Source organism: Ahaetulla prasina, chromosome 1 (assembly GCF_028640845.1).
Source record: "Ahaetulla prasina isolate Xishuangbanna chromosome 1, ASM2864084v1, whole genome shotgun sequence".
Classification (NCBI taxonomy): domain Eukaryota; kingdom Metazoa; phylum Chordata; class Lepidosauria; order Squamata; family Colubridae; genus Ahaetulla; species Ahaetulla prasina.
In genome coordinates, this window is record NC_080539.1 from 237,488,174 (window position 1) to 237,508,985 (window position 20,812).

Consider the following 20,812-nt stretch of genomic DNA (forward strand, 5'->3'; position numbering starts at 1 on the left):
GGGAGGGAAAGAGGGAAAAAGAGAAAGTTATTTACTATACCAGTGGTGTCAAACTCGTGGCGTCCCATTGTTGTCACATGACTTATCGCAACTTTTTCCCCTTTGCTAAAACAGGGGTGGGCGTGGCCAGCATGTGACACATCCAGCCACAAGTTTGACACCCCTGTACTATACATTTTACAAAAAGAAGTAAATCCACCAGGGAAATAAACCCAGCTGAGGCTTATTTTCAAAGGCAAGACATGATTGGTAACAGTGGTATTTGTAACTCTTCATATTGTTTTCTTAATCAGTGTAAAATGAAACCCCTCCACTGTAGCTTATTTGTTGGAATAAAACAGTATAAACCCATTGAACAAGCTATATGCAAACTATACTTTTATTTTGGTCAATATTTATATTTACTGTTTTCATTTAGCTTGAGCAATATTGTAATAAGGGATGCCTCTATTTCTTTTATTATTATCTTCATTTATATATTGCCAAGCTAATTAGCCTTTCAATAATTAAAAAGGTACAACACTAGCAGGTTATCTGATGTAGGCTAAAAAAAACAAATCAATAGATGGCAGCAAAGAACTGGAGAAAGTTCTAATTTTTGCTGCTATCTAGTATTATCTTCAGCTATGTGGTTCTAACTAGATATTTTGGACTTCAAATCCCATAATGCTACGTGGGAATTTTGGAAATTGAAACCGAACACATTTGAGAAGCACAGAATCGGAAAAGTGAGGTAGATCATCAAGAACAGAGGTGGATTTCAGCAGATTCTGACCAGTTCTGGAGAACCGGTAGCGGAAATTTTGAGTAGTTCGGAGAACTGGTAGTAAAAATTCTGACTGGCCCCACCCCCATCTATTCTCTGCCTCTCAAGTTCCAGCTGATTGGAAGGAAATGGGGATTTTCCCCTGGAGTGGGGTGGGAATGGAGATTTTACAGTATCCTTCCCCTGCCACGCCCACCAAGCCACGCCCACCAAGCCACACCCACAGAACCGGTAGTAAAAAATGTTGAAACCCACCATTGATCAAGAACCAATAATTCTGCAGAGGAAGACCCAATATTTCCAGAAGCACATTCCAAGATATGCCTCCTAAGCATTAAGCAGCCAAGCATGGAATGTTCCATGCTTTCACTTCTCTGCGTATTATATTTCAAGCGTATTAAAAAATACGCTTGAAATACAGTCCATTTTGGCTTGTGTGACTCTCTCTGTCTCCATGTGTTGCTCCAAATTTTGCCACCAGATGGTGCTATCAAGCAGTACTTCCTTCTTTTTTCTCCAAAATTTTTCTCACCTACATTATTCTGTTGCTATTTATAACATCTTTTCCCCCCCCCACAGCTTCAGCATTCTCAATTCCGGCTTATTTTGGACAACCTAAAAAGCAGGAACGTTTGTCTCAATGTTTATTTTGAAGGAATGTTTTTATTTTAAAAGTTACTCCATTATCAAGCTTAAACAAATGCAGGTGGTGGCTGGGGTGTGTGTGTGTAGAGCAGGGCTGTCAAGACTCCTGGCCCACGGGCGGGAGCATCGCATGCTGGCCACATCCACGCCTGGTTTAGTGAAGGGGGGGAAAAGTCTCCATACGTCATGTGACGCTACCATGATGATGCGAGTTTGACACCCCTGGTATAGAGTATCAAAAAAGTCACAATGGCAGCCACAACTGCGCAAAGCCATGTCAGCTTTTAATGTAGAAAAGGTCAGAGGTTTGATCACAGGGTTGCAGTTGTCATCTTGACAATCTTGACACACAGACACAGGCATTTCTACATGCAGTGGTCCCTCATTATCTTTCTTCTGATGGTAGCATGGCTGAAGGAAAGAAAGTCAGAAAGGCGCTTTTTCGAGAGGCAACTGGACTTTTCAGATAGTCCAAGTGCCTCTTGAAAAAGCACCTTTGGGACAACCATGACCTGGATGACTGAAAATCTCCATAGGCATTTAGAGAGCGAAAGGAGAGGAGCCAAAGAAGTTGCTTCTTCCGAATCTACTTATGTCCCATTAAGCAAGATTTTCAAATAAGAAAATAAAAGTAAGATTTAGCTTACTGTCTTACATTTATAATCTGGCAATATCTGTCATGGATTATTAAAATCCATATTTGGCTTCTTATCTTATTACTCATTGAACACTGACAAAACTGTCATTCTTTGCCGTTTACTTTAATTACTTTTTCATTTCAATATAAGTTTGATTTTCCTAGGCTCTGACTGTTACACTAATGCTATGGTAAAATTGCCACTGTTTGAATAGAATAGAATAGAATTTTTTTATTGGCCAAGTGTGATTGGACACACAAGGAATTTGTCTTGGTGCATATGCTCTCAGTGTACATAAAAGAAAAGATACGTTCATCAAGGTACAACATTTACAACACAAATGATGGTCAATAATGATGGAACAATCTTCCTCAAAATATAATATTTCAGCAGCTGCAAAAAGGCAGCTGAAAACTAGATCCTTAGCTCAGTTGCGGCTGCTGATATGATCTTGGTCCAAAATGAAAACATAGCCCATTTACTTTATTTTACTGACACTAAAGAAGGCTCTATGACTTCTGCCGAATCAAATCACACTGGCCAAACCATCGTGTGGATGGTTTGCCTTGGCAAAGAGAGTTAATTTGGTGCTCCACTGCAAAATAAAATGTACAAAAAAGCTACAACTCAATGAGGCAGTTTTGAAGGCCTTTGCTTGGGACTCGGAACATAATTCTGGATGATGATGATGATGATGATACAGTAACAGTAACAGAGTTGTCAACTAGTCCAATCCCCCTGATCATGCAGGAGACCTGTAGTAGGGATTCGAACCGCCGAACTGCCGACCTTTCTGATCAACAAGCTCAGTGTCTTAGCCACTGAGCCACATAATGATGGTGGTGATTTGACTACTGCTCCTTAAGATATGAGTCAGTTTGCAAAATCGTTTGGCAGGATTGATGGGTAGGAAAAAAGAGGATCCGTCTTATGATTTTTATAATCTATATGATTTATTAATTTATATTTTATAATCTATGTTTAATAGTTTATTTAAGCTGTTCTACCTTTAAGGAGCAAAGATGGTGTCCAAGTGGTTTGCCCTTCATTTCGCTTTCCAACAATCATCTTTGAAAGGAAGTTATTGGCTCAGAGGCACTCAGTCTGCTCCATGGTCTGAAAGGAACTAGAATTTCCATCTAGTCCATCTGCTTAATCATCTGTGGGAAACTGGATTGGAAGAAGATGAGCATGGTTGTAAAACAGGAGGAGGAAATATCAATAACCTATTTTGTGCTGATGACATTACCTTGATAACTGAAAATACGAAAGATCTGCAAACTCCAGTAATAAAAGTCAAAGGGCACAGTGAAAAATGGGACTAAAATATAAAGGCAAAGGTTCCTCTCGCACCTATGTGCTAGTCATTCCTGACTCTAGGGGCGGTGCTCATCTCTGTTTCAAAGCTGAAGAGCCAGCGCTGTCCAAAGATGTCTCCATGGTCATATGGCCGGCATGACTAAACGCCAAAGGCGCACGGAACGCTGTTACCTTCCCACCAAAAGTGGTCCCTATTTTTTACTTGCATTTTTTATATGCTTTTGAACTGCTAGGTTGGGAGAAGCTGGGATAAATAATGGGAGCTCATCCCGTTACATGGCACTAAGAATTCGAACCACTGAATGCCAACCTTTCGATCGAAAGCTCAGATCGAAAAGCTCAGTGTCTTAAGCCACTGAGCCACCGCATCCCTGTGAAAACATTTTTAACATTTAATTTAATAAAATTTAATTAAAAAATTAAATATAGAGAAGATAAAATTAATGCCAATAGGTAGAATGACTGCCTTAGAATTTATAACGGAGACATTGATGTGATGGGTAGCTTCTGCCTTTTATGAACATTAAAGGGACAAGCAGTCAAGAAATATGCTGCAGACTACCCTAGGTAAAGAAATCACGAAGTCCTTGGAAAATATATTTAAATGCTGAGATGTGTCTATACCTACAAAAATCAGTCTTGCGCAAGCCACATAACAGTCGATGGAAATGAAAGTTGGACTTTGAAGAGCCAGGGGGAAAAAAGAATATTGATGCTTTTGAATGTTGATACTCGAGAAGACTCCTGAGAATACAACTGAATGGCCAAGTAAATTTGGGGCTTGGGGCCTGGGTACTTACGGGACCTCCTGCTGTTACCTCATGCCTCCCACCGTCCCGTACGCTCTCACAGAGAGGGACTTCTCAGGGTGCCGTCCGCCAAACAATGTCGGCTGGCGGCCCCCAGGGGAAGATCCTTCTCTGTGGGGGCTCCTACTCTTTGGAATGAACTTCCCCCTGGTCTACGCCAAATACCTGACCTTCGGACCTTTCGCCGCGAATTGAAAACATATTTATTTATTCGCGCGGGGCTAGCTTAAACTTTTAAATTGTTTAGTTTTTAAATTTTAAATTCTATTTATGTTTTAAATTGGGGTTTTTAGATTTTAAATATTTTAATTTCTCAGCCAATTGTGTAATAAGTTTCTTAATTTCGTTTTTAAATTGTATATTGTGTATGTTTTTTAGCCTGGCTGTACACCGCCCTGAGTCCTTCGGGAGAAGGGTGGTCTAAAAATTTAATAAATAATAATAATAATAATAACAACAACAACAACAACAACAACAACAACAACAATAATAATAATAATAATAATAATAAAAAATAAACAAGTAGATCTTTGAAGAAATCAATCTAGAGTTCTCACTCAAGGCACAAATGACCAGGCTCAAATTATTTATTTATTTATTTATTTATTATTCAAATTTATATACCGCCCTATCTCCCAAAGGACTCAGGGCGGTTTACAGGCATATAAAACATCAATATCAATATACAAATTAAAATAATCCTTAAAAAACTTATTCTAGCGCCCGAATTATTAAAAATAGAAATATAAATATCAAATATAAATATTAAAATCAATTTAAAACCCCTCTAAATTTAAAAATCTAAGCCAGTCCTGCACAGATGAATAAATGTGTCTTGAGCTCGCGACGGAAGGTTCGAAGGTCCGGAAGTTGACGAAGTCCTGGAGGGAGTTCGTTCCAGAGGGTGGGAGCCCCCACAGAGAAGGCCCTTCCCCTGGGCGTCGCCAACCGACACTGCCTAGCTGACGGCACCCTGAGGAGTCCCTCTCTGTGAGAGCGCACGGGTCGGTGAGAGGTATCTGGTCGCAGTAGGCGGTCCCGTAGATAATTATCCTACTTCAGAAACATTATGTGACAACCTTGTTCTTTGGAGAAGAGCTTTAATGCTGGGAAAAGTGGAAGAACAGAAGAAAGGCAGCAAAATGGATGAACTCAGTTAACTAGGTTAAAACTAGATAGTCATGGAGAAATTCTTGTGTTCAATAAGAGTAACAATGACTTTATAGCACATAATCAATCAACCAACCAATCTATCAATCAATCAATCAACCAATAATTACAGCTTCTGGAAAACCATTTCTTCTTGCTGAAACTTCCAGTTACAGTAGTTGCCAGATGGATTATCTGAAGGAAATGTTAACAAATTCCTTCATTAACAACTGTAAGTTCTTCTCATAGACTGAGGTGATGACATCAATATACAAGTCACACAACTTTTCAATCTGCATCTGTCAGCTTAGGCCTCTGTTGTCCACTGAATCCATAAACCATGTCCTGTTTCTTCCAAGGTTTTACCTCACACCAACAGTGTTGTCTTTAGTGCCAAATTGCTGCTTTTAGTGCCAACTTGGAGAGAGTCCTGTGTGTGTGTGTCTCCCTTATTTCAACACTGTTTGGAGGCTTTATATGACTTTCCATAAAAATGAAGTCTGGCAGCAACAAAAGTCAGATTTACAATGAAAATTAGTGCACATTTGTAAGTATCAAGACAGCCTTGGCATAAAGTGGTTAGATGTAGCTTTTGACGTGGAAAAGAGCATTAGAAGCCAAAAATCTGAAATGGGTGCAATGGTGATGTTATTTTCGAATTGTTTCATTAAAATATTGTTTCATTTATATTCATATAATTTATAGGCCATTTGTGCATCTCATAACAATTTGACTAGTGCATACAATACCCAAATAGTAAAGAAAGTTAATGACCAAACTGGAAACTCTTCACCTTTCAATGCAGTAAACTGCATTTTCAGAGGCAATGTACCCTCTTCCTATTTCGCTTGTAAATCCAAATTACTTCTGTATTTCCCAACTGCCCTGTTCTGTTTGAAATTAATCCAAGATGTTAGCCCTGTTCCAGCCCGCTACTGACATCACACATTAGATGGGCTTTAGATTTCTGCGTCACAGCATGTCAGGGAATATATGTATCTGTTGTTCAAAGATGGTTGAATAGCTTTTGCATTTATACTTCTGCACACATTAACATTCTGGCTAGGGGAGCTAAAACAACAAAGCACAAAACCTTCCCAACAGGGAGTCAGATCAACCAATCAACATGCAGGACATGCATCTTCACACAATACTCAGTTGAGATTTGGGAGATGTGCAAGTGTGCATATCAGCCCACTTGCAACCATCTGCAACCTAGGCTTACCCAACAACCACTTCGAAGCATAGGAATGTGTCAACGCCCACACACAGTTGCAGACAAGTCTAAATCAAGTGTAGGACACCTCCAGTCTCCCGAAAACCTGGGTAAAGTAGAAGTTTTAAAGCATGTACCGCAGAATTCAGTCTCAGGAACTCATCAGCCAAATGAATAGAGTCTCAAACATCATCATCTTCAGGAAACATTCCTATACTGTAACCGTTGCAGAGCACAATAGCTTTCCCAACGTCCTCCTCCTCCCCCTCTTCCTCCTTCTTTTGGGAAGGAAAGTTCTTCCACACAAAAGACTTGGCTTCAGAGCCATCCTGAATTTTCTAACAATGCTAATGGACTATATTTGTAAATAAAAATAATGTTATAGAAAGGCACTGTCCTTGGTAGCTTGTTGTTGGTTTTCTGGGTTTTTTTTTAAAAGTAGAATCTACCTTAAAAGGATTAAATCATGTAAAAATAGAACCTGGCAGACAATGAAAGAAGTACCTATCAGTGCCCTTATACATGATATTTTCTACCTCTCACTTGCTCTGTTACTGGGACTAGACATGATTTGCACACTCTCATTTTCCACTTTTTGATGTTGCTGGTGATCAAGTGAATTGGTGTTCAGATACTACTAGGAGTTGGAAAACTACCTCTTTGATAATAAGACAAGTAAGAGTAAACTATCAAAGAGTTTCTCAGAAGCTTAAAAGAATCCAAGGGTTCTTTGGTCTCTTTCAGGATGATGTTATTGGTGAGAAATATTCAAGATTCAAGAACAAGGATGACTCTTCACATCACAGAGAAGGCATCCTGCAACCCACATTCCTCTGAAAGTATTGGAACAATAACTTTTGGGAGCCTCTTCAGACATTACAATTGGTAGTTGAGCTGATGTGAGGTGGAGAGCTAGAAGTTCACCAATGAGGAAAAATTGAGATGTAGTCTAGAGATTTGACCCAAGAAAAGAAAAAGGGTAAGCATAAGAAGAATAGGAGAAACATAAATTGAAAACCAGCAGCTAAGGAACATTGACCAGAAGTGATGATAGAGACAACTTCAAGTAGATGTAGAAGAAAATCCTTTGGTTAATGTAGCAATTGCACTTAGGCTTACATACGTATATACCACTTCACAGTACTTTACAGCCCTCTCTAAGTGGTTTACAAAGTCAGCCTATTCCCCCCTCATTTTACCGACCTCGGAAGGATGGAAGGCTGAGTAACCTTGAGCTGGTGAGAATTGAACTGCCGAACTACTGGCAGCTGGCAGTCAGCAGAAGTAGCCTGCAGTACTGCATTCTAACCATTGGGTCACCACGGCTCTTATAGTAGTAAGAATAAAAGCTGTAAAAAAATTTCTCCATCGGAGATGGGCTGTTTTCTTTCTTATTGAATATCACAGGAAGATTCCCTCCCCACCTGAGGTAGCAAACTATCTGTGGCTTGATGAGAATAAACTCTACAGGATCTAGAAAAAAAACAAACTATACCAAGTCTACTAAATCACTGCAGACATGAAGAGACATGGTGATGCAGTGGTTAGAATGCAGTATTGCAGGCTAACTCTGCTGACTTCCAGCAGTTCGATTCTGACCGGCTCAAGATTGACTCAGCCTTATAAAGTCAGTAAAATGAGGACCCAGATTGTTGGGGGCAATATGCTGACTCTATAAACCACTTAGAAAGTGCTGTAAAACACTATGAAGCGGTATATAAGTTTAAGGGCTATTACTAGTGTTATCAGCTCTTAAACCCAGGGCCAACTTTAGTGTGTCCTAGCTGAGGCTACCCAAACAAGGCAAAGTACAAATTGATACATTTTTCCCTGGTGCCATGAAAAATGCAAGACTGCATTTCTATGGGGAAGCCATTCCAGAGATGGGATGACATTGGCTCTCCGTCTTTTCCCACTTTTGGTCACTAAGATGGAGTCAACTGAAGAGCCTCTAACTGCAGTTCCACACAGGAGGTGTAAGTCAGCTGGGCAGTTGAACACAGCTTGCCTTCAAAAACAATGAACTTCTGAGTAGAGACGATAGTCAGATGCGTGGGGACACTGTGTGTTGATAGAAATCCTACACAGTTCATGTAGTTCAAAAGACCTCAAGCTGTTGGGTGGACCTTTTCTCAGCATTCTTAAACAGTGCTTCATAACAAATAGCCATGTAGGTTTGCTTCTTTCTGCCACAATTCAGCAGTGGTCTTGGGACTAATCCATTCCAAAAAGGAAATGGAGCCAGGAGAAAATTGTTTATTCCAGGAAGCTCTGTGATTTTGGAAAAAAATAATTGAGAACTTTTTTCAGTCATGGAAGACTTTGTTAACCCAGGAGCTACTTCACAAAGCAGAGCTGAGCTGGGGGAGAAAAGGAAAATAAGCCATTTATGTATGTATGTATGTATGGATGGATGGATGGATTTATTTATCATTTTAAAAATAGCTTCTTTTTAAAAGAATTTTATTAAAATTATCATAATATAAATGACAAATGAAAATGAAGGGGGAAAGAGAGAGGGAAAGAGATATAGGTACAAGGGGAAAGAAAACAAATGTATGAACTTCCAGCTTTTTTCAGCACAGTAAAATACACAAATATTACAACCTCAACTTTTTGCTTCATTAACAAATACTAGCCATTTATATGACAACACACTATATGGATCAGCAAAACCCAATATTGAAAGTTCATTTTTCGCTTTTTTCAATAATAAAGTCCAAAAGTAATTCCCAAGTAGAAACAAAGCTTGATATCTTCTTTTATCTAATTAAAGCAGTCAATTTTGCAATTTCTACTAGCTTCTTCATGTTTTCCATCCATTCTTCTGTTGTGAGGATTGAATATAGCTGCTTCTTACTTATCTTAGTGGCATTTTGCTGTTTTTAAGAGAAAACCTCCTTATTAAATAAGCAAAATTAAGCATTTTTTTAAAAATAATACACATCTTTAAAAAATGTTGGTTTAAAGTAGATCTGTTTTATCCTATGCTTTTCTTTGCTATGATTGTTTGATGGCCAAGAGTAGCTCCTCCACCAGAGATGGGAAGCCCTGTTGAGCTTGGGAAAGCAGAGACTGTCAGATGGCAGGGTGTGCCTGGTGCCAACTTCTTCATTTGGTCATTGCAAGGGGGACAATGCCCAATGCCATGGCTGTGTTGATTAAGGAAATAAATTGTTATAGCAATAATTAGCAATAGGACTTAGATTTATACAGTATACAGCTTCACAGTGCTTCATAGCCCTTTCTAAACGGTTTAGAGTCAGCATATTTCCCTCAACAATCTGGGTCCTCATTTTATTGACCTCAGAAGGATGGAAGGCTGAGTCAACCTTGAGCTGGTCAGAAGCGAATTGCCGAACTGCTGGTAGCTGGCAGTCAGCAGAAGTAGCCCGCAGTACTGCATTCTAACCACTGAACCACTACAGCTCTTAATTACAAGATAAGACAAGTAGAACAGTGGTGGGCTGTCACTGGTTCACCCCAGATTGGGCAAACTGGTAGTGGTGGTGGTGAGAGGCTCCACCCACCCGCCTGGATGCTTCTGAACAGCCCCCAAGCGAACCGGTAGGAACGGGTTTTGAAACCCACCCCTGAAGTAGAAACATTATTGATTTTATCAAATTTAGATACTGCCCATCACACAGAGTGATTCTTGGTGATGTACAATTAAAAACATAAAAACCCTATAAAAATATTATATCTCAAATAAAAGGAAGCAGTGAAAGCAAGGACTGAAAAATGAAAAGATAAAAAGGCAGAGGGAGGGCCTTCAGGATGCTAAGCAACCATGAGGTTACTATTTATTGTATAGCATGGGGGAAATATATTAAAAGTGGAGCGAGACTCTTTCCACAAATAGTGGCCACTATAGAAAGTGATTGAAAAAGTTGAAATGTAAGCTCTAGAAAATTCGGACTATGACACCAGACCAATTGAAGACAGCAAGGACAGATAGAATGTGCTTTTTGATGGATCTGCTTTCCTGGCACCAAGCTGTATCAGAAAAAGAAAAGAAAAGGAACTTCTACTAATGCCTGCCATATGTTTTTGCAATGCAGCCTTCCTCTCCTAAGCATACAGGAGTCGTCTCAGTGTCATTGACATTAATTTGCTGGAGCAAGTGCTGACATTTTATAGGCAAACAATGCTGTTTTCTTATGCAATGACCCACGGGCTACTTCCTAGTGGTGCTGTTATCTTGTCCTATTAAAAACAAATAGTGGTGTAGGGATGATGGACATTGTGAGGCTCTATAGTCTCCATCCTGGACCGAGCTATATAAATGGACGAGCAAAATTTCTTGAAATGAAGGATAGGAGGCAGACTGGCATTTTGTAATTTATGGTTTATTTGCACCCACATATACAGGTTTGTAAATGGAGGCTCATGACATTAACTGATGTCTACTCTTCACCCAGAGCATTGCTGTGGTCATAAATATGCTATTGGGATTGTTATAGGAAGCAACTTGGCTTGTACATGTTTTTCTAATCTCCCACCAAAATTGCGAGTTTCTCTTTTCTTTTCTTTTTTAACTCAGCTTTTGTCCAGACAACAATGTTGGGCTACCCTATTCTAATTATAGTCATTGGTTTTTCTCTTGAGCACAGCAGAAAATAGACCTCAGACAGGGTAACGTTTTATGGCTAATATCATGCAAATTTGGGACACATCTTGTTCCTTTTGAAAACAGGAGAAGGAGCCATTATTATTATTATTATTATTATTATTATTATTATTATTATTATTATTATTATTATTATTATTATTATTATTATTATAATAATAATAATAATAATACACAAAATGACAGTATACACAGCAAACGAGATAACTATGCTGGATTTCGTATCACTAATCACTAGTCGAACACTTCCCAAGTGTTTAAGACTGTGTGATGTATCGGCGGATATGCGAGCAGATCCCAGTAAGGTGGCCTTCTGCAGCTGACCAATGGTGATCTTGTCAGTGCCAATTGCTTTTAAGTGCTTGCCTAGGTCTTTAGGCACAGCTCCCAGTGTGCCGAGTACCACTGGAACCACCTGCACTGGTTTATGCCAGAGTGTCTGCAGTTCGATTCTCAAGTCCTGATATCTGGTGAGTTTTTCAAGTTGTTTCTTGTTGATTCTGCTGTCACCAGGTATGGCAATGTTGACGATCCACACTTTTTTCTTCTCCACAATCATAATATCCAGGGTATTGTGTTCTAAAACTTTGTCAGTCTGCATTCGGAAGTCATGAGTTTTGCATGCTCATTTTGATCACTTTTTCAGGCTTATGGTCCCACATTAAACATGAAACTCAGTCAACTGAACATTCAAAAATACATCACAAATAACATTGACTGGTGTTAATGGTTGATATGGGTTGCTGCCAGCATCCTAAGATGATGATGATGATGATGATAATTTGCTTTCTCTAGCTAGGTCCAAGAGAAATAAGCATGAATCTGTCTGGAGGATCTGCTACGGAAACCACAGTTAAAGCAATCCATGACTTTTTTTTTTCACCCTGCTCATGGGAGATGTTGTGAACTCCAAGTACTACATACATTCACTCTTCTCAAATTTAAATTTACCGACAAAGAAATAAAGGGAGACTAATATATATATTTTTTAATTTACATTTATACCCCGCCTTTCTCCGAAGACTCAGGGCGGCTTACATATATAGCTATTTTACATATTTTAGCTCTTATCAACTAGCCATATCCTTCTGGTATCTGAACCTGGGCCAAATCCCAGAAGGGTATGGCTATCTGATGAGAGCTAAAATGCTTGAAATAGCTATACTAGTCTCCCTTTCTTTCCTTGTTGGTAAATTTAGATTTAACACAAAATAGTTTGTCACAGAAGCGACTGCCTGCAAAAGCTTGTGGATTGGAGCTGAAAGGCGAAAGCGGAAGCAGTATCTCCATCCCACATTTGGGTAGACCAGATTGCTCTGATTCGGTCTTACCAGAAAAACATTCACTCTGCTCATTCCTCGGTATGCCAAAAATGGCATGTGTTGTTCTATGCAGCAGCAGATCGCCACTTCTCTTGGTCTAAAAGGAAGAATAAACTAAGATATTCAGTACATGCCCATTACTGTTGGGATCATCTTGCCTTCTGAGGCACATCATCTGAAAGTTATTAACATTCAATTATCTGTTTGTTAGATAAGAAGAAATGGTTAGGATAGCCTACCAGGGCCACAGAATCTTAAAATTAAGCATCGCAGAGTGAAGATCACCCCATAGAGTCATCTCGATGAACCAGTAATCTCATACAATTGTATTACAGCCATCATCCTTTGGGTAGGTCAAGTGTTGGCTATTAATCCAGCATAGTTTCCAATCAGAGACAGTAAATGCACCAATTGATGGGAGGAGAAAACTGCATGTGAAGCACAGCTAAACATTTGGAAGAGATAGATCGAGCACAAACTAAGAACACGAAACAGCCTTTTAGCATTGAACATTTTAGTATGAGTAGCTCCTTGCTTCAAATGTTTCTATTTATTTATTTTTATTTGTAGGCATTTTCTCAAAGAAGCATTAAGAATGTGATGCTATTGAAACTTAGGTAAAGTCTCCCTTGAGTTACTACTTGAACAAGTTCATGGATCTCTCCCAGCAATAGTCTGAAAATGATTTATTTTGGTTTTTTCCCCCACAATGTTTTCTTAACTTCTCAAGTCTAATCTATAACCTGGGATTTAATTAAGAACAATCCTACTACCCATTTTTGTGACCAGTCAGGGTCAGATGAGTACCATTTGGTCTGACTCTTACGCAGTGTGGGATTTATGCCTGCATAAATATGTTGTTTGTTTTCTAATGTTCTTTCCTTTGATGGAAAACAAAAGAAAAGCAAAACAAAACTCTACATGGAACTTTTTGGGTTAAATACATTCAATGCTGCTGAAATCCGTCTTCTAGTTTCCTGAAGGAAAATGCCCTGTGATAAAAGCTTTTGTTTTTCTATCATACTCCCAGGCGAATTTAGATTTCCTTTTTCATTTATTTTAGAAGTGATTTTTGAGCTTACTTTGTTGTTACAAGGTGGCCTTAGATGTCATTCTTGCTTTGGTCTGTTAACAGATCTCCGCAGCAATTGTGGCCTCTTGACAATTTGGATGTCCTGATGGGAGAAATAAAAACATGGCAGGTTCCTTCATGATGCTGTCCCAGTGATTTAATGGATTCATGGGAACACAAGGGGGGGGAGTGTCTTGGACTGCTGGATAGAGAGTTGGCAATGAAAGCCACGGACACGTATACTAGGACTCCAGAGGTGGGATTCCCTTACCTTGCCTATCAGTTCACAAATATGAGCGTGCACCATTGCCACACATGCACTTGGCCTTCTGAGCATGCTCTTTGCTCACACACACACCTTCCACACAGGCACCCTGCCTCAAAAACGTGGCTAAATAGCACAGTGTTACATCCAGGTGCATGGGCATGCCCACCTGCAGTCGCCGCTACTGGTTCGCCTGAACCGGACGGAACCGGCTGAATCAAACCTCTGTAGGACTCCCATCCCTACCAACATCCGAGAACTCCACCACCATTTTTCCCTTTAGGGAACAGAATGGGAAGGATTTTGGTTCTATTTCATGGAATAAGAATGGATATTTTGAAAAATTACTAATTTCCAAATTACAAAGTGAGAGAATTGGGGCTGAAGGGTAGGAACAGAGAAAGAGTCTAGCATTGTTTGAAGTTAGACCTGGATGGAAGAGACCAGGGTTAATTCCACCTTTAGCCAGAAGATAGCTTTAGCACAGTTCCCATCTTCCAGCCTACAGCGTTGCTGTCATGAGACCAAAAATAAAAATAGAGAAGGAAGAGCTAAGCAAACTTTTTGTTTTGAATTCCTGACAAAAAAGATCTAAACAGAGCCAATATAAAAAATAAGAACGAATCAAAAGCCAATGCTTCTCTTTTTACCTTTCTGGGTTGCATCCTAAAGGACCTACTGTATCTTCAAAAGAACGTTTGTGCTGCTTCTTGCCACTACCACCATCCAGTTCCACATGGTCTGAATGCACAAACTGGAGAAATGTCTACTTCTGACAACATGCCTCGTAGAAAGTATTGATAAGCAAGCCTTCTTTCCGGGGCAAGAGAGCATCGAATGAGCGTTTCTATTTCTAACGGTTGATCCTTGGCTGTAGAACAGTTAGGCTGAAAGGGCCATCTCGTGCCTTCACGGGTGGGTTATCCACCATACCCAAAACCACTTCTCGGGGACAGCGTTAGAATATGCTTGCTCTTGGGCAAATTGAAACCCCCTGGGAAGCTGCTGGGATAATCCTCCCAGGGGTTTAGCACTTCTCCAAGCTGTTCCTGCATTATTTGTACAATATATAAAATAGCATTGGTCGGTCAGATGGAACATTGTTTTCTCTGCCCAAGGGAAAAAAATGTCTCAGGGGCTGAGAAACATTTTTTTTAATATATCAGCTGCATTGCATGATTGCATAAAGCTTTTTGGATAACGAGCCTGTCTCCAGTTGAAGGGGAGGGGGGCAGTAACATTTCTCAGTCAATTCTGCTGCCGTTCTCAAGATCGAAATGACAGATTCGATTATTTTGGACATTCTCATCATGGCTCTAAGATTTTAGATTTTGCCTCTTTCTCGTTCAGAAACTGCTGGATCTTTTTCTCAGGTATGCACAGATCTTTTTGACCTGTCTCCCCCACTGCTTAGTTCTCATTCTAAATGAGATGCATGTTTTCATCTTAAGAGTTTAGGCATGAAGGAGACTCTTCAAAGGAATGCAGAAAGAGAGACCTTTATTCATCTCCCCCCCACACACACTTCTAGATGGAGACCAAAAGTTACAGCTTTTTGGATCGCTAGTTGACCCACTCCATATAGCTCACAGGGGGTGGTGTTTTATTAAGCAAGTAAAAAAAATAATAATCTCCAGTTAGTTTCTGGAGTTTGCCACCTTCAAGAACTCATCTGTAAACCAAATGGTAATGAAAAGCGGAAGGTGGGTGGGTAGGAAAGATAGAAGCAAAACCAATGAGCCAAGACTGTGGTTAGTTATTTTATTCATTTATTTATCAAATTGGTACAGCCATCCATGTCCACAGAAGATTCTGGGTGGCTCAGAATTATTAGTGTTGGTAGAATATTGGAGTAAGCAAAGCACCAGTGGTAAAATTCAATTTTTTTTACTTCCGGTTCTGTGGGCGTGGCTTGGTGGGTGTGGCATGGCTTGGTGGGAGTGGAAGTGGCAGAGGAAGGATACTGCAAAATCTCCATTCCCACCCCACTCCTGGGGGAAGGATATTGCAAAATCTCCATTCCCACCCCACTCTGGGGCCAGCTAGAGGTGGTATTTGCCGGTTCTCCAAACTACTCAAAATTTCCGCTACTGGTTCTCCAGAACCTGTCAGAACCTGCTGGATTTCACCCCTGCAATGCCCATCAGATTCTTGAGATAATAAGCAATAATAATGAAAGCAGTTGGAAGGATGGGCTGGGTCTTCTAGCTCCCTCAGTCAAGGGTCTCCAGTCTTCCACCCAAATCAGTGGTATCCACAGGATGGTTAAAAAAAACCCAACCCACAATGGGTGTGACAGTATAAGTGAAGTATACCTTTCCCCATTTTTCTGCCCTTTGGAATGCTCACCATCAGTGCTGGGATAATTAACAAGAAGATAATTAATGTTTGTATTTACATTTATTGGAGACCCACTCTGAAGTCTTGTCTGTAGAAGCATCAATGCTATGTGCAGGTCAAAATGGACAAGACAGTGGATGTAGTGTTGTGATATAAGCCTTTTCCTTTGGTAAATGCGTTACAATGCCGAGTTAGATATTTTGCCTGCTTGGAACCTTCCTGCCTGCCAGCCCTGGCAACACTGCTGCTTATCTGACTTAGAAGTGGAAGAGGAACCAAAATGACAACACGCTAAAGTAAGTGTGAAAAAAGAATCCTGGCTTGTGATAGGCCTTATCCCTTTGGGCTTAACACTACAGCCCCCCCAAATGCCATCCAGAGGCAAAAAAAGAGAACTGAGATCAACTCTAGTAATGATACCGGGATCCATGAATCCAAGAAAGCAGAGATACAGATGAGGATTGACTCCTATCTCCCCACTGCAGAGATAACAAAAAATGTGAGTAACAGATCCACTGCTTCAGATTCCCTTTCACCTTCAAAAATTATAACTCCTGCCTTCAAAACAATGCTACATAGCACTGCACACCAGAACAACTAGACACAAGAACAGTTTCTTCCCAAACACCATCACTCTCCTAAACAAATAATTCCCTCAACACTGTCAAACTATTACTAAATCTGCACTACTATTAATCTTCTCATCGTTCCCATCACTTATCTTCTTCCACTTATGACTGTATGACTGTAACTTTGTTACTTGTATCCTTACGATTTATATTGATATTGTTTCTTGCTTGCTTATTTGTACCCTATGACTATCATTAAGTGTTGTACCTTATGACTCTTGATGACGTATCTTTTATGTATACTGATTTGTCTTGGTATGCACCAAGACAAATTCCTTGTGTGTCCAATCACACTTGGCCAATAAAAAAATTCAATTCTATTCTATTCTATTCTATTCTATTCTATTCTATTCTATTCTATTCTATTCTATTCTATTCTATTCTACTCTGTTCTCCTCCCCAATGCTTCAAAGACTCAGTCCAAGTCACTCCCCAGAGCAAGGGAATAACCTACTGGAACACCCACAGCTCCATCACTCAATCTTTCCACGAGTTTTGCTTTCTGTCTGTAGAAATGTTGAACTTTATATTGCAAAGGCTAAATGATATTTCAGCCAAGGTAATGCAGACAACGCAGCAATACTCTCAACCATACCAGTGTGCCTTCTACTTAGCACGAGATATGATCAGGCTAAAGCTCTAGCTATCATGGCCCAGTTGGAGCCTGAGTCTATGGAAGAAGATGAGCTGGAGCTGTTGGAGGTCAAGGGGGCGACTTTGTTGGCTCCAGAGGAATGTGGGGAAGAGCAGGATGAGGCAGCCCCAGGTCCCTCAGGCCTGGGACGGCTTGCCAGTAGGGAAGAATGGGGGCACGATGACTGAGAGAGGGGGGAAGAGAAAGCAAGCAATGGAGATGAGAAGCAACAGAGCTTAGGCAACAAGCAAGGACTGCCCCCTCCTGATCCCTGAGCATGGAGAGTGGAGAGGAGGTGGGAGCAGCTCCTGATGAATCAGGAGGAGAGTGCTCCACCCCTCTTCACAAGGCATACCTGGGGACTGAAACTTAAGGAGATGCTGTAGAGGGGTGCTTGTCGGGAACAAGCGCTGAATTTGTGGTGTTTTGTGTGCCGTTTCCAACATCTGGATTTTGCTGGACTTCTTGCCTTCTAGCTGCTTTGTTTCTTTGCCTCGCTGGATTTCTTGCCTTGAAGAAGTTGTGCTAACAGCATTTTGCTGGACTACTCGCAGCCAAAGACTGATGGACGTGTGTGTGAGCGCTTTGCTGCGGGACTTGCCATAAACGTGGGAGTGTATGGGGGAAAGTTGGAGTAATAAAGCAGAGTTCGAACTATGAGCTGGCTGTGTTGCCTGCATGCTTTGCCCTGGCTCATCACACTAACTCAACAGTGTGTAGTACTGAGGGCCAATTCAACCTAACCAGATCCCCAACCTTTATTGTAAGTGAACTTGGACTTTTGGACTTCTCCAATGCCTGTACTAAAGAGACATTTTTCATTTCACCATTACTGCATAAATATCCGGGATGCGCAGGACAATTCTACACCTCCCTGCTGCTTTCAGATACCAAGCCTGTTACAATACATAATGTTGCCAGCGCAGCACTTAAAATCTGTCAAAAAGAGGAGCTGTGCCATGAACCAGCTCCTTATTTTAGAGTTCTTTGTATTATGTTAGTTTGCCATGTTCCCCCCTATATTGATCTACTGCTTCTACCCCTCTTTTAGATACTTTTTAGATTTTTTTTGTTGGTTTATATATTTAGCTTTCTGTATTTTCTATTCTATTCTATAATTTTCTATTTTAATGTATCTTTTGTGCTTTTTAAATTTTGTGTCCTGCCCTCTTTATGTTGGTCTTTGACTGTAATAAAAATTTGACTTCATTTGATTTGAGTTAGAGGCATTCTTATTCGGAGTCTTATGGGTGGATTGCCATCAAAGAATATGTGTTCATGGATTCAAAAATTCCAGTCTTTCCCTTCACTACCATCACAGTGTGCAATTGCCTTACACACTGTAAGCCGCCCTAAGTCTTCGGAGAAGGGCGGGATATAAATGTAAATAAATAAATAAATAAATAAATAAATAAATAAAAACAGGCATTTTCAGACTGCAACATGTTGAGTAGCTGTGGATCCTTAGGTCAGTGCAAAAATGTCTGTGTGTGATAGAAAACCCAACATCCGAATTAGCATTTTTCTCCATGACCTCTGAGAAAAGTAATAAAATTTGGACAAGTGTTAGATGGAAGTAGGAATATGTGAACCCTCTCTTTACTGCCATCTGGTGGTCCTCTGGATTTTTATAGCCCTGATCTGAGACGTCTACCAGAAGAACCAGAGAATTTTGAAAGGCTAAAATTGAAAAGCAGGTGCCTTTTTCCCAGGGAACAAATCTTTCCTTTACAGTCAACTTTTTATTCCCATCCATCATGCCTTGTCAACCACCCCCTTAAGAAAGCGATGGAAGTGGCACATCCAAATGAGTTAATTATTTAAGTGGTACTACTACCCAACGTGGCAGGCGCATCTGGCCGATTGATTAGCTCACACATTTGTGAGAAGCGCTGTAAACAAAAAGCTGCGACTGAGCAATAAATTGCAGGTCACAAAGTCCTTAGTCAGCTTCTCTGAGATCAATGGATGCCATTTAATGGCTTCGGTGTACAGAGTCTGAAAATGCCAAATGAACATGTAGGTCCCTGCTATTACCATGCTAACTGCCAATACGTATGAGCCAGATGTATGCAAATTTATGTCCGCCTGAACTCTGTGGAACTTCGGCAACAGGCAATGAAAGAAAATACCGCGGGGTTCTTTACTGAGGGAATGAAAAGTGGGATTCAAATGGAAAACGCTTTCCTGTGATTTGAGTCCTGCATCAGCTAAGATACATACAGGATTGATTGTATCACCTTCATAAGCCAGGTGGATAAAATGCAAATATTCAAGCAGCTTTATTTAGATACGTAAAAAAGCGTTATTATTTTAAAAAATCTTAAATTCGCAGTTGCTGGATGAATTAATAAAGCAACAGGAATTGAATTCAGACAATTTGCCAGTTTTTCCATCCTACAGTCTAAGTGGATTATATGATATGACAGTGTTTATCATCTTTGGCAACTTTTAGATGGGTGGACTTCAATTCCTAGAATTTGTCCACTCATCTTAAAGTTGCTAAAGTAGAAAAAAAAACATTGTGAAATGACAATCTTAGGTTCCCTCTCTCTTGTTGCATATTCTGTCACTTCTGAGAATTGCTCATGCTGGCTAGGAATGATGGAAGTTTGCTTGCAACAACATTTGGAGAGTCATATTTTTTTAATGTGATTTAGAGGAAGATTTTCAAAATTGTAAGGGAGCATTTAAGTGGTAACACTGCTCTATAATATGAAGATATACACTCCATTTTACTATCTTATATTGAAGAAAACAATGGCATATAAGGGTAATGATATGTGACTGTAAATTTAGGAACAACTAATTTAAGGTGTACGTATTTGCATGCATAACTGGGTGTGTTTGATTTGTATCCCGCCTTTCCTATTCGAATGAACACTCAAGATAGCTGGCAAAAAATAAAACATAAGAAATGCACTTTTACAATGCCAATTTAAAACCAGTGCTAACATCATTATTAGTGAGAGGTGTGTTTAGTGCTAATTTTTGAAAAACAGAAATAGCTTGGGAATCATACAAGAGAAAAATTAAACAGGTTCATAATGGTAGAGCTAGCCCCTAAAATATTTGGACCCTAAGTTCTTTAGGGCTTCAAAAGTTAACACAAACATCTTATTTTTTGACCAGAAAAATGGTTGGTAATTGATATTTTCAACACGTGCATCAGATGCTCCCAGTGGTGCATATAGCTCAGCAGTTTATTGGTTAGGGCTTTGAATCACAGACACTTGTTTGAAGGAACCCCATTTGGCTACATTAATCTTCAAAGTCATGTTGAACTAAAGCAAGACATGGATACATGCTGCCTGTTTTGACTAGTACAGGAATAAACACACTAAATGCTACTGTGTAAGATGTTCTTCTTGCCACAG